The sequence below is a fragment of the Lontra canadensis genome, unplaced genomic scaffold (genome assembly GCF_010015895.1).
Source record: "Lontra canadensis isolate GAN:19392208 unplaced genomic scaffold, GSC_riverotter_1.0 scaffold34, whole genome shotgun sequence".
Lineage (NCBI taxonomy): Eukaryota > Metazoa > Chordata > Mammalia > Carnivora > Mustelidae > Lontra > Lontra canadensis.
The window spans coordinates 9947308-9963017 of record NW_022631028.1 but is presented as its reverse complement, the minus strand read 5'-3'; positions in this window follow the sequence as shown (position 1 = coordinate 9963017).

Here is a 15710-nt window from a genome sequence, read left to right as displayed (position 1 = left end):
CCTCAGGTGGCTGCAGAACCAGACGTTGCCAAAGGTCAAGGAAGGTCTCGTTTTCTGCCTCAGAATGCTACTTTTTTTCCTTTCTCACTGAAGAGATCCTGAGTAAAAAGTAAACTGTTCCTGATGTCATTTCTTTGAGAATGAAGTCTCCGTGCACAGCAGCATTTTTAAGATGCCCCACACCCTTGATTCCTTTAACTTTAATAAGAAGACAGAGTTCAAGGTCATTAGCTGTGCTCTTCAAGGTCTCCTGGCCAGAAACAGGTGAAGCCAGGTGTGTCCGATTGCAGAGTCCACATCTGTAATCACAATGCCATGGCGCAGAGGGGCGAGAACCACACCCCACAGGCCAAAGCCCAGCCTGCCACCTGTTTCTACACATACCTGTCTCCTTGGCACACAGCCAGGCGGTTCACACATGTCCTCTGGAGGGCTGCTTTCGCTGTGCAATAGAAAAGTCAAGCGACTGCAAAGCCAAACCTGTCTTCTCTCTGACCATTTACCAGTAAATGTTCACCAACCTCATATGGTTTAATGTCCTGGCCCATGAGAAGAATAGAGCTCAACTCGGTATCCGGGGAGACCAAAATGGCCAACTGATCATGTTCATTGTCTGAAAGAACTTATCCAGTTGGCGGATGCCATGTCCAGGGGGCAGACTTCTGTGCCGCGATGACCCAGCCTTATCTGACCAGCCCTGCTCTCCTATGGGCTGCACTGTGGCCCCTGACAAGCAAGAACGCTCCTGCTTACTGGCATCAAGACCTCAAAGGTAAGAAGGCCAACGAGTTCATTGTGAACCAAACTCACATCTCCTTCCCTCATCCGTCACTGCCTCCCAGCAATCTCCTCCTGTACAAGCCCGAGAATGTGGGTTGAGCAAAACCCATGCTTTGTATGGAATGGGCTCACAGGTGTTCCAAAGATTATCTGCCATGTTTTCACTGACAGCCCTTTACGGGGGTTGGGAAGGCTTCGAGGACAGAAATGCCAAGCTACAGAAGGGCAGGAAAGGGCCACGTGTGCTAGAGGATACGCTTCTAAAATCTTATTTGAGAGAGTGCCATTAGAAATCCATGTCAGGACATAAAAACGGTCCACTGAAAAAATGATCAAGCTTTCACGGTCTAATTGTGACGAAAGTGAATCAAAATACGGCTTACAGTTGTCATTTTTCATTATACAAGAGAATCAAATTCCTTTCCCTCCAAGACCAGCAACTTATCTTCTGGAAATCCATATTTTTTAAAAAAGACTAGTTGCTCACATAGCCGTTTTCCCTTCCTAAGATATTCAGTGAGCACTTGCTATGTGCCTGTCTATGTTCTAAGTGTATATATGAGCTATGATGATCCCTGGGTTTATAGAGTTTCCATTCTAGTTGGGAAGACGTGTAAATAAGTAAAATAAATGGGAATATTTTAGGTAGAGGTAAATGCTATGAAAGAAACAATAGATGAAACAAACAATGTGTCATGATGGGAGGATGATTTTAGGCAAGAAACACAGAGGCAGATACCTACTATATGCCAGAAAAATGCAGGAAGATTTAGGGAAGGAGTAGGAAGTGCTGGCCAGAGAGGAAGGGCTGTCAATCATCCATCCACATAGAGGGGTTCCAGGCAACAAAACTAGAGTTGTCTTGGGAGGACAGAAAGGATTTTCAGGAACTACATCAAGACCCAAGGATGACCATTTCAATATCCAACAGTGGTGAGATAATTAAATTATGGTATAATTTAGGGGCATCTGGGTGGCTCAGTTAGTTAAGTGGCTGCCTTCAGCTCAGGACATGATCCCAGGGTCCTGGGTTCAAGCCTGCTCAGCGGGGAGTCTGCTTCTCCCTCTGCCCCTCCCCTGTGCATGCTCTCTTTCTCTCTCTCTCAAATAAATAAAATCTTTAAGAAATAAAGTAAAAGATGGTATAATTTGAAAGTTGTTTTGAAAGATTATATAATGAAATGGGGAATCGTTCCTAATATACTATATTGGAAAAGTCATTTCTAAAGCAGTCTTTGGGATGGCTGACTGTATGCGTGAACCTGACTGGGCCATGGGGTGCCCAGAGAGTTGGTTAAACATTATTCTGAGTGTGTTGGGAAGGTGTCTTCCTGATGACATTACACTTGAATTAGACAGAGTAAAGCAAATAATCCTCCCCAGAATGGATGACTCCATCCAAGGCACTGAAGGCCCGACCAGAACAGAAAGGCTGATCTTCGAAAGCAAGAAGGAGCTTCTGCCTGACTGACCGGGGCTGGGATATCAATCTTTTCCTGTCTTCGGTTGGAAACTGAATCATGGGCTCTTCTTGGGTAGCAAGAGCCTGCTGGCCTTGGGACTTGAACTGTACTATCCACTCTGCTGGGTCTCCAGCTGGATGACGGCCCCTTGGGGACTTCTCAGCTTCTGTAATGGTGTGAGCCAATTCCTTAGAAGTCTCCTCTCTCACTCTCTAGACAAATAGATATGTATCCTTATCCGTATATATACCAAGATCTCTCTATACGTGGGTACAAATGCATATATACACTATTGATTCTGTTCCTCTTGAAAACCCTGACTAGTACAGTACAATAGGACTTTTTTTTTTAGAAATGTATGTATACACAGAAAAAACTGTCCATTAAATATTAACTGAGGTTGTAACTGAGGAATGAAATTAGATGATTAACACTATTTTGATGCTTTTCTGCATTTCCCAGATGCTGTACTATAATAGGCGCACACACACAATTTAGGACACTTGAAAGAAAATGTGGAATTTTCCAGTCTCTTGGGCAAAGCTATCCATGAACACTAGGGATATAATAGAAACAGGCTACCCCGCCTTGGGCCCGTGGACTCACTTCATTCCCCGGCCTGGCACCGATTCCCCACTCCCCAGTCAACCTTCTGGGTGAGCTCTGTCTTCCCACATAGTTCTGCCAAGAGGGAGAGCGGTTGGTAACCACCCAGGAGTGAGTATTCCACCAAAATGAATACATTAATAGCCTGGTTCTGGGGCATCAGCCATGAAAACTTGGGCAGACTGAATCCCTCCCTGAAAGATGGATACAGTAACTACAGTATGGACAGTCCCCCATCTGAGGCCACATGACTGAAGGCCAGACCATGAACCAAAGAAAGCTTTACTTGTGCTAATTAAGCCTCTCAATAGATATTTGCCACACATCAGGTTTTACACAATTCCTCAAGTATCATCTGCCAGGTAGTGACATTTCCTTCTCTCATTTCTACGGTGAACTCATTCAGGAGTCCATGGGTGTTCATCAATTTGGGGCTTTCAGCCCACTGTTCCCCAGCCCATCAAACCACACTCCACACTCACCTACATTCAATCTCCCATGATCCAAAATTGCTAAACACTAGGCTTCCCAATAGATTCACATAATAAAAATAATAGTCCTAAAATGTCCTATAGCAAGCCTAGTCAGCTGGTAGGCGGGTACTGGCATCCCCATTGTATGGATGAGAACACGGAGACCTGGAAAGCTGACTGGTCCATGGTCACATGGCTTGTAAATGGCAGAGTCAGGGCTGGCCTGTGTTCTAATGCATTACTCCAACCCCAGAGCACCATCTACCGGAGCCCACCAGAACATTCTACCGGAACGTTCTCTTAGTCCATGCTGCTTCTCCACCCTCAACTGCCCCTCTTAGCTTCCCTCATACCTAACGCTGACACCAACTCTGCAAGGTATGACACACAAAGTATCAGAAGGACGATTTCATGCTTTTGAGCTCATTCCTCTGGCCCAGGAGTTGCACACTTAATTACCTAAACTCAGACAGGTGAGGTAAATAAAGGAGGCAGGAGGTTTATGACAAGAACATGGTCTGTGGGAAATTGAGGACGAAATGCTGTCTACATGGTGAAGTCTGTGTCTACATCCACTGTCAGAGGGCTGCAAACTCTGGCCTGTGGGCCAAATCCAGCATGCCACCTGTTACAGTATGGCCCATGAACTAGGAACAATTTTTAGATTTTTAAACACTTTTATTTTAAATCGTTATCTAAATACCTTGTTTTTTGTCTCTTGACCCACAAAGCCTAAAATATTCACTGTCTGTCCCTTTACAGAAAAAGTTGGACAAATCTTGCTTCATAGTGTCCCTTAGTCTTCCGAACTAGACACCTATCCACCTGCAGAACCAAAGTCAATAAGTAGATCTGTCTACGAAAACTCTCCAAGTCATTTATGAAGAATGTGGTCATTCAGTCTGAAAAAAGCTACAAACTCTGTGATTCCAACCATAGGGCATTCCAAACTATGGTGACAGTAGGAAGATCAGTGATTGTCAGGAGTTGTGGGGAAGAGACACACAGGCAGAGCATGGAGGATTTTTAGGGCAGTAAAAATACTCTGTACAATATACTACAATGGCTATATGGATAGATACGTGCCATTGTCCATTTGAACAAGCCCCCCAAATGCAAAACACCAAGAGTGAACCCTAATGTCAACCCTGGACTTTGGATGATGATGGAGGTCAACACAGATTCAGTAACTGAAACAACCATACCACTCTCAAGGGGGATGTTGCAATGAGAGGCTACACATGCATGAGGGCAGGGGGTAAATGGAAAACCTCCATACTTTCTTCTCCATTTTGTTGCAAAGCTAATACTGCTCAAAAAAAAATTAAGAAAAAAATATGACTCTTGCCCTGCTTATGCAGTAGGTTTGCAAAACACAGTGCTTTTAGGGACAGCGACCTAGCTGAGCATGAACGTGGTGACATCGGCAGATGTGTACATATGAAACCACACTCCCCTTTCATTTGCAGGGCAGACAAAGCCAACCAATTGTGGCACGCCTTCTTGCTGAGGTCAAGAATGATGTCTGAACCCTACTCAATACAGCACTTTACACATCTCCCACCAATACATCAGAGTTATCTGAAGAAAGAAAACCGCCTAGTGAAATCAGTCAGACAGAGACAGACAAATACCGTATGAGCTCACTCACAAGTGGCATCTAAAAAGACACACACACACACAACAAAATAAAACAACAGCAAAGACTCACAGGGACAGAGAACAAATTGGTGGTTACCAGAGGCATGGGTGAAGGGGTGGGGAACTGGGTGAAGGGGGACAAAAGTAGGAACATCTAGTACGTTCCCTGGATTTAATGCACAGATGGGGACTGTAGTTAACAATGCTGTATTGTATGTTTGAAGGTTGCTGAGACACTAGATCTTAAAAGTTCTTGTCACAAGAATAAAAAATGTGTAACTGTGAAGTAATGGATCTACCTGAAACTTACGCACTGCTCTATGTCAATTACGTCTCAGTAACACTGAAAGGGGAAAAAAAAAACAAACCTGCCATCTTGGGTTGTGGCCTTGGAGCAAGTTTTTTTTTTTTTTTTAAGATTTTATTTATTTATTTGAGAGAAAGAGCGGGATGAGAGGCAGAGAGAGAAGCAGACTCCCCACTGAGCAGAGAGTTGGAGCAAGTATTTGAGAGATGTTTTGAGTGCTCTTAGCTACTTTCCTCCCTTGGATCCCACAACGGAGGCTCAGGTCCACACTTGAGGACCAGAGCTGGTTTGATTTTCATGGCATTTACTTCAGAGAGGGCAGAAAGTGGCTTTCCTTGTCCCGGAGTGATTCTCCAACATATGGCTGTACTGCAGGTCTAAGGACTGAAACCCCCCCTGAAAATCTGTGTATGGAAATTGTCTGTGGTGAGCTAATACTTCAGAGAGACACTAGTATTTTTGTTTAAAATCCCTTTCCTTTTTTTTCCCCTTTCACTTTCCAAAAACACTGAAGCATCCTCAAGGAAAGCCTTCCAAGCCCTGGGCACAATGGTCATCTACGTTCCGTAAACACTTGAGGCCTCTCCAAGTCAGGACAAATAATAAAATAGTCCAAATGCATTTCAATCATTAACCAGGTTCCAGTTTTCCCATTTTTCTTCTACCCTTCTGTCCCCCAGTGACCACCCCCTTCCCTCAGAATCCTCCACAAACCCAATATGCCTTCCCACCCCCTCAACCACACACTTTATTATTATCTTAGGGTCAATACCTTTATAAACGTGCCTTTGACTGGTTTTTCGTAGATAACTTGAGGGCAGTTCTTCTTCACAAGCAATAAACATACCCCAGCCTGGGATGTTATCAAGACGAAAGTAATTACAAAGTCCTGAGCTCAACTGCCTGCGAGAGCCAGCATTCCTTATTATTGCTGAAGTCTTTGAACGGGAGGACCTGGCTTTATGTAACCATCAATCTCATACTTTTCTTATTTCAAAAGAGGCTTCACCCTTAAAGCATACACTCTAAGAAATTATTTGGTTTTGCAAGCAATTCTTGATCACATATTAATATTTTTGTATAGGCACCTTAGGGGATCCGCCGTTATTTACTGGCCTTACCTTTGTTAGTTACCCTAACGATTCACTTTCTCACAGAGTGTGCTTTTTTTAGGGGGGGTGCCCCAGCCCCTCCACCCAGATCTGAAGCTAATTGGTTGATAAAGGCTATTCTAGCAATGCCAAGTTCAGAGTCCGTTTCAAACAATGAAAAAAACTAAGCATACAAGGGCTATGAGCCTAACCTATCTGTGAGGCATATGCACCAGCCAGATTTTGCTGATTCTTGTGTCCATGGAGAAGAGAAGGCCATCAACGCCACATTTGTGGAGAGCGGTAGGAATGTCTATGAGCTTTATGCTGATGTTGGGAGGTGAGATCCGACCCTTCCAGAAGAATACGTCCTCAAAAGAACCGAGCACAGGTTGAAATCATGCTCACTTGGGACACGTTAGGACAAATTTCAGTAATGTGTCGACAACACAGACCTGTGGGGGGTGAGCCACCACTCCGCCATTTTCCAGCTGTGTGGCGGTAGCCAAGTCAGCGAAACTCTCTAAGCCATGGGTATCTCACCTAAACTTGGGGATAAGGAAGAGATAAGACACATAAAGACTCAGGAAGCATTCCACAGCAACAGAGGAGATGGGGGCCCCTTTCTCCTACAAACAAGAGGGTTAGAGCAGATTATCTCCAAGTCTGTAGCTCCAGTATTCAATTGGTCCAGTTCCTAGAACAAGGGCTAAGGAGACCAGTGAAAATAACTTCTGCTTAGAACTCAGGAGCTCTGGGCCCCAAATCAAAGCCAGTTCAGTTCAGTCCCTCTGGCAAGTGACTCCTGCCGACCAAGCCTAGGAAACTTCTAGAGCACTGTATCACCTCTTAGACTATCACCTACATGATAGGGATAAACATGCCATCCCTACATGTACCCGGGATAAACACTTAACATGGTGACTTATTTATTCTCTATGATAACCAGAGAGCACCAGTGTTATTATCTCCCTCATTTTACAGATAAGGAACTAAAGCAAAGAGAGAATAAATTACTCTGCAGACAGCAAAAAGGGCAGAGGGGGTAGTAAGTGGGAGAAATAGCGCATGTGCCATTAAACAGAGAAGAGATGATCGAGACGGACCAAGGAGTCACCTTTACATGGGCGGCTCAAGGCGTGGCTTTCTGAGGGAGGGTTATCGGAGCTGGGGCCTGAAGGACAGAAGCAGCCAGGCATGCCAGGATCTCCCAATCCAGGGAGAAGATGGGACTATGTGAAGTCCCCCAAGCACAGAGGAGATGGCTCGAAGGCCGTGTTTCTCAAACACTATGTGCATCAGAGCATCTGGAGGGCTCGTTCAATGCACATCATTAGGCCTCGCCCCAGAAAGTTTACTTTGGTGGCTCTGGAGTGGGCCTGGGAATTGTCATGTCTAAAACATTCCCAGATGACGCTGGTGCAGCTGAGCTGGAATCCACACTTTGGGAACCACTGCTCTGGAAAAGGAGCCTTCCAGCTTTTTATATAAAGAGCCAGACAGTAAATATTTTTCACTTTGCAGACCATCAAGTCTCTGTTGCGACCCCTCGGTTCTGCTGTTGGATCATGAACGCAGCCAGAGACAATATGTAAACAAAGGAGCATGGCTCTGTTCCAATAAAACTTTATTTACAAAAATAAATAGCAGGATCCATTAGGCGTCATGGGCCACAGTTTGCCAGCCACTGTTCTAAGTGAATCAAGAGCGACCTATAAATCTGCCTTTGACTCTTTCCAGAACAGAAAGCCAAGAAAGCCCCTATGCCACGAGCCTCTGCTAGAAACCACTGCACTTTCCCACTCTTTGTGGTCAGCCGTTTGTGTCTTGGATTAGAAGCCATACACCTGGGAAGGTGTCCCAGACTTCCACGGGGCAGGGAAGTTGCCCCTCCTCCATGTGTCTCTAGTGCTACTCCCGGGCTCTGTCAGAGCACAGAGTCCTGTGTGACGTACGTGACTGCATGGCCCTAGTTCTATAGGAAGGGGGCCAAATCGATCACCTTCAAACCCCAGTCCGGTGCCCACTATGGAGCCTGCCAGATAACCACCGGGAGTGTCACTTATTGAATGACTGAGTCTTTCATTTTCCCCTTTCCAAGAGCGATTCCCAGTGGCCCCGAGCTGTACTCGTCCCATCCTAATGAGTAGGGTTCACTTGGGAAACTTGTTAAAATGCACATTCTGATTCAACCAGGCTGGGGAAGGACCTGAGACTCGGCTTTTTTTTTTTTTTTAAGATTTTATTTATTTATTTGACAGGCAGAGATCACAAGTAGGCAGAGAGAGGCAGGCAGAGTGAAAGGGGGAAGCAGGCTCCCTGCCAAGCAGAGAGCCCAATGCGGGGCTCGATCCCAGGACTCCAGGATCATGACCCAAGCCGAAGGCAGAGGTTTTAACCCACTGAGCCACCCAGGCGCCCGAGACTCTGCATTTCTAACGAACTCCTAGGAGATGCTGAGGCTCCTGGACCATGGACCGCACTTCACGTGAGGAGCACTTACAATTACAGAATAAAGGATCTCTCCAGAGCTACGATGTAAGGGGAGGGCCTTGAATCACTCTCTCCAGTGCTTTGGTGCAGAAACCCAGGACGTGCTCTGTAGCTTCTTGACGGATGTTGAAAGAACCCGCACTTCAAATCCAACAAGCAGACCATACTTTGCAAATCTCACTGTATTTCCTGTTATTTTAACTATCACTGTAACTAAGCTCAAAAGACTTACCACACACAACTTGCTTTGGCACACTGGGTGTGCTCTGATTTTCAGCGGCCTCAACCTACTCTGGTGCCCTTGAAATTCTTCTGTCAGACACAGGGATGCCACAGACTGAAATCACAAGAGTCTTATTAAGTTCGTGAGTCTCCCAGGCCAAGCTTTGTCAAGAAACAGACCATTTTCAGCATATTCTAAATGCATGGTGTTCTTTGGCTTCTGACCACTGACCTCTCAAGGGCAGCCCCAAACCCCATCAAAAATCAACATGGAATGACAGAGGCTTAGAACTGGCAGGGATCCTGTATTTATCTGCTCCAAACCCAGCCACTAAATGAAAGAGCTAAACTCAGAGAGAGGAAGCAACTTTCTTAGGGCCACACAGCAAGCTCAAAGCAGGAGCTAGAATGAGTGTCTCCTGAATTATGAGCTGGAGATGTCATTTCTGGTAATGACTCTCTCATGGTGTGGTACACGGCCAGCCCTGGTCCATGTTCTCATCGCACTCTGCGATGAGATATGTACAGAAATTGAGTGAAGATGTTTAGAAAGTCTTACAGCAGGTTGACATTGCTGATATTGAAGCAGAGATCTGTGGTCTTGTCTCTGAATGTGGGGTCTTGCCATGTCCCCAGTCAGGCGTGTGCCATAAGCTACATCATCATCCATACAGAGTGGGACCACAGTGAGTTAGAAATTTGAAGAAGGGAAAAACAAAACAAAAATCTGGTCCTCCCCTCTGGCTCCTCGTTTGAGGGGCAGTGGTCTATACCACAAAACCTCTCTCGTGGCATCACCACAGACCCATGGCAGTGCCCCAATTCACAGTTTAATTTAAAAGCATAAACTATGTTAGTTATTGGTTGGAAATCTCTCAGTAATAACACTCTGGCCACTGCCCAGGACAAACCTTCTCACTGGTAGGGAGGGACTACAAGCTGGTAGCTAAGAACCTGAGCTCTGGAAGGGTCCAACTGTGGCTCGTCCTGGTGCCGCCATATTCCTCACCATATGACCTCGGTCACATTCCTAAGTCTTAACCCTTGGTTTGCCTGTCTGCAAATTGGGAGTAAGAGTAGTGCCCACTGCCTGTACGGCTGTTCTGAGAAGTAAAACAAACAACAAGAAGGATGTACATAAAGAGCCTCCTCCAGCGTCCAGCACACACATACGACCCTTGTGCTGAATTTGATTCGTGCAGTGGGTAGGAACATAGCTGCTAGAGGCTGTTTGCTTGCAGTGTAATCCCAGCTTTACCAGCTACTTTACCAGCCATTTGCCTCCCTTACCTTTGCATCTCTTCATCTGCAAAATGTCACGGGATCTAGGAGGATGCTGGAAGGATTACACAAAATAACCATGAGAAGCATTCAGCATGTGGCCCGGCAGCCAGCAAACACGGAGGTACAATGTAAGAGTGACTGTCTCTTACCACCATCACAGCCACTCTGAAAAGAATTTGCCCCAGAAAGAGTTCATACATGATGTGTGTCAATTCCTGGGCGCTCCTTTCAGTTGTAGGATTAAAAGTTGATTAAGAAATCAAAGGCAAAATCCAACCCCAGGCGACCATGTAAGTTAACTCTCACCTGAACTGAGCGAGAACCACGTGTTACCCAAAAACAGACTTCAAACCATTTTACCACTTCTTGCTGCCTGTTTCTGTTTGGGTTCTGAAATGATTCCATTTACTTACAAATGAGATTATCTGTAGCTCGAACTTGCCAAGAATTAAGAAACTAGGTTATATGGTGTGACATTAATTTCTCTTCTGGTGTGGTCAGGAGTAGGCCACAGGGCATCTGCCCGGCCGCCACGAGCCATTTGGCAGCGTTTCCTTGGGCGGTTTGGCCTTGTTCAGCTCTGGCCCCACTGGGCAGGGCCGAGCAGATGGAGGCACACTTCACAGAGGGCCCGGCTGGCTCTCCATCACAGAGGTACTGAGCTCGGGCCTGCAGCGAACCACGCTGTGTGCCTTGTCACATGACTGAGATAAACAGCAACAAAAAACACCACACACTGAGCATTTGAGGAGCGAGCAGCTAAACCCCAGATGCTGATCCGTGGGCAGCATCCACAACAGAGGGCAGAGGGAAGCAGAGAACCAACTCGCCACCTTCTGCACCAACGTGAGACGGGGGGAAAGCAGCAGAGAGAGAGATGGCTTTTCTGGAGTTTCCGTCTCACCCTGGAAAAGGGTATAACAGTAACTGGGTAAGGGAGGCAGAAACCTCAGACGGCAGAGCGGAGCAAATGCAAAGATGGGGCACACACTTCAATCTCCTCTAACGGAAGGAGTGACATCAGCTCTCTGGGCGGGTGGCCTTCTGGGAATGTCGCTGAGTGGACACAGGAGAAAAAGTGGAATTGTTGCCCAAAATCATCACTGACAGTGATGCTACCATTTGTCTTGCCTACAGCAGGGACCGGAAAAGAACACTAGACGAGCTCCCAGCTGGTAACGCACGGGGCTGTCCTGCTGTGTTCATGGGAAACAGAGTGCAGGGCTGCTCTGTCCACTACGGTAGCCACTGACCACACGTGGCTCTTTAACTTCAAAGTAATCTTGCAACAACAGGGATGGACCTAGAAAGTATAATACTAACTGAAATCAGTTAGCTAGGAAAAGATAAATACCATAGGATCTCACTCATATGTGGAATTTAAGAAACCAGAGAACAAAGGGGGAGAAAGAGACAAACCAAAACACAGACTCTTAGCTCTAGAGAACAACCAGATGGCTACCAGAGGGGATGAGGGTAGGGGATGGGTGAATTAGGTGATGGGGATTAAGGAGTGCACTTACCCTAATGAGCACTGCGTAGTGTACAGAATTGGTGAATCACTGTGCTATACACCTGAAACTCATGTAATCGTGGGTCTTAACTGCACTGGAATTAAAATAAAAATTTTTAATGGGAATAATTTAAAAATAAAAAATAATTTATCTAATAAAAAATACTTTTTTAAAAAATTCTTAAATTCAAATGGCTCTAAATTGAATTAAAAATTCATTTCCTTGGTTGCTCTAGCCACATTTCAAGAGCTCGATAACCTCACGTAATTAGTGGTTACCCGATTAGTGCTAAAACAGCGTTTTCATCATTGCAGAAAGTTTAATGGGATAGCACTGGTCTAAAAATAACAGGGTAGGTTGTGTATACAAGTCAATGAATAGGACAAATAAATATACTTCATGCTGGTGAAATCACGATGAAACAAGCAGGGCTCTACTCTGCTGCTAAGAAGGTAAATTTGATACGTTCCTAGAGTATAACTTGACAATATGTATCCTAAAAAGAGCCTTAAAACATTCTTATTTGTTGGCCCAGTCTTTCTGCATGAAGGAGGTAATCAAAGAACTGATCCCCAAATTTATGGTTTTCACCCAGCAATATTTACTGAATAATTACTTTTCGTAGAAAAAAGAAATCATGTAAATATGCAGTATCAGGGGAATAAAAAATAGATTTCATCATATAATAGACTACAATGCTACTGGTGAAAATGGAATTTCTAAAAACCAGTAACATAAAGGACATGACTGACCTAAGTTAAGAAAAAGATAGCAACGTGCCTATATAGCCCTACAGTATTTTCAAAATTGCACGTACACGTATAAAGGAAAGAAAATACACTGAACCATTAACAGAGGCTATCTCTGGCTGATGAACTCGTGAACAGTTATTTACATTTCTTCCTATTTCCCTGAAAACTAACACTGCATCTCTATCGCACCTTCACTGATGCTCACGATGTGTTGGGTACAATTCAGAGGCTTACGTGTGTTCACACCTCTAATCCTCACGGCACGCTATCAGGTAAATTCTATCCCCAGCTGGGAAACAGTAATAAAGGGGCAAGGGAAGTCCCAGAGGTCACACAGGGACAGGGCAGATGAGCCAGGATGTGGAAGCAGACACTTGGATCCAGAATCCAGAGTCTCAAACTTTAAGCTGCCATCATGAGTCCAACTTTCAGCCGAGGAACTGAAAATGACGCACATAGGTAACACAGCCATTAACCAGCAGGGCTAAAATTCGAGCAGAGCCTCGCAGACTGCTTTCATGTTCCCGGCCTCAGAAGAGGGAGGGTCCAAGCCAGGAATATGATTGAGGTCTACAAAACAAGCCAGTTTGCCTTTCTGGCACTCCGGAACATATAAGCTTGCAACCCCACACTGCATCAAAACTCAGTTTTCACGGAGCACTTAACCTGTGAGCCCTTCACATGAAGCCCTTTGCAAATACCATCTTGTTTAATCCACAAAACAACCCTCAAAACGTTGCCACTATTCTTCTCATTTTAGAGTGAGGAAGCCGGAGCTCAGAAAGCTAACAATTCAAGATCCCAGGGCTGCGAATAAGAAAACTCACAATTCATACTTAGGCTGTGGACTGCAACACCTTCATTCTTTGCTGGGTCAGAAAACAACTCTGTAATTTATTTTTTTTCCTTTAATATTTTATTTATTCATTTGACAGACAGAGATCACAAGTAGGCAGAGAGGCAGGCAGAGACAGAGAGGAAGGGAAGCAGGCTCCCTGCTGAGCAGAGAGCCCGATGCGGGCCTCGATCCCAGGACCCCGGGACCATGACCTGAGCCAAAGGCAGAGGCTTTAACCCACTGAGCCACCCAGGTGCCCCTGTAATTTCTATTTCAGAAGGACCCCTTTGAGAGTGAAAGGGAAGCTAATAATTATTCCAGAAAAAAGAGGCACACCCTGCTTCTGTTCCACGTAACCCGCTGCCACTAGGAAATGTAGCTTCTCCATGATCTTGTTCTCCACCGTGAAGGTCACTGGGCCGGCCTTTGGACGAACTGTGGGCCTCCAGCGTGGGCTAGAAGGACAACACTGTTGTAAATTCCCAGGTAGGTGTCACACGACAAATTATAGATGCTTGCTTCTTGGTGCTCTCAAAATATATACCAGCATGTGACAGCCCGAACTAGTGCTGGGGGCTGATTCAGATACCCCAGAGCAGAATGAGTGAGATAAACTCAGGCCCTTTGGATTTCATGGGCAGCTGGTGGAAGGTTCTGCCTGCAGCAACCAGGATTTGTTGTTACTCTTGTCAATGAGAACAAAGATAAGACTGGGTCGGTTTTGCCCACTTCCCAGCGCCAGCGCCAGCCATGATTCATCATCACATGGTTCCCTGCACACTTCCTCACACAGTACTTTGAGGAGGCGGCTGGCAGTGGGGGCAGATTCTGCTGATCTACAGATCTGATTTGCTGCACTGTCCCGGGGGGGGGGGGGGGCGGCACCCTCCAGAACGCACCCACTGCTGGATGGAGCCCCTAGACCCGACCTACCAGTGCATCGCTAGGGGTGACCCAGGAGTGAGCTGACTCCACGAACCATTGACCAGACCCCCTAAAACCTAGAGCATCAGCCAACTAATGAGGCTTGTGGCCGTCATCAGTTCACTGGAAAATGACATCTTCCTGGAGGCTGACACTGGCTTCTCCATCATCCTGAAAACAGAAGGCTTGAAGGAGGGCCAGACACCTGGGCCTGGAGGCACCTGTCACAGCAACCAAATCATAGAGCAGTGTTTACAGGGGAGACAGATGAGGACCACAGAGGTAGAAGGCCTAGTTCTCCCATCAACTTGTTGTGCATCCTAGGACAGTTCCTTTAAACTCTGTAAGTCCCAGTTTCCCCATCTGTAAAAGGGGTAAAATGATTAAAACTCAACCTACAGGGTTTTGTGAGGATTCAATGAGGTAATACATGAAAAGGGCTTAGCACCGCATTCAGCTTATAGTAAGGGTTTAAGAACTCGTTAGCAGTGACAAAGAATTATTACCTCAACAGTGACACAAAATCCAATTATAAGAATTAGTATATATTAATAGGATTAATATGTAACATATTACCAAAAGTATAGCAGTTACAATGATGGTTACTGTTACATATTGCTTTTTTCCCCTAAGCTTTTATGTATTTATTTGAGAGAGAGACAGAGAGAGAGCACAAGCAAGAGGCAGAGGGAGAAGCAGACTCCCTGCTGAGCAGGGAGCCTAGTTGGGGACTCCATCCTAGGACCCTGGGATCAGGACCTGAGCTAAAGGCAGACACTTAACCGACTAAGCCACCCAGGTGCCCCCATATATTGTTAATATTATATCACATCTCAAATGAGAACTACCTGCTAAATATGTTGCCTAAAATTAAGGAGTTAGAATGGAATAAAACAGAATAAACAGTGAAAATATACCAAGAATAAGGTTCTGGATTCCCAGGTCAAAGCATCGCTCATGGAAAAACACCTCAGATGTTGATATTCTTACAAACATCACCTTTGGATATGAGCTGAGTTTGGCAGGAGGCTGTGAAGGGGAGGGGAATCAAAGCTCCAGGACAGCGTCTGAAAGAACACTGGTAGTCCGCAGAAGTCCGATTCAGATCCCGAATCCCAACTGAGAACGGAGTCAGAGAGCTCCCTAAGCACATCAGTATCTAATGATGGACAAAATTAGTTCTTTCTCACTAAGAACCATTCAACCTAATGTCTTCATAAACATTTAATTGTTCCATTCTTTCCAGCAGAGCTTTGGGCAAGTTTTTCAGCAAAAACGAGCAAGAGCGGCTTGGAAAACTGTTTAATAGGACATAAAGAGAG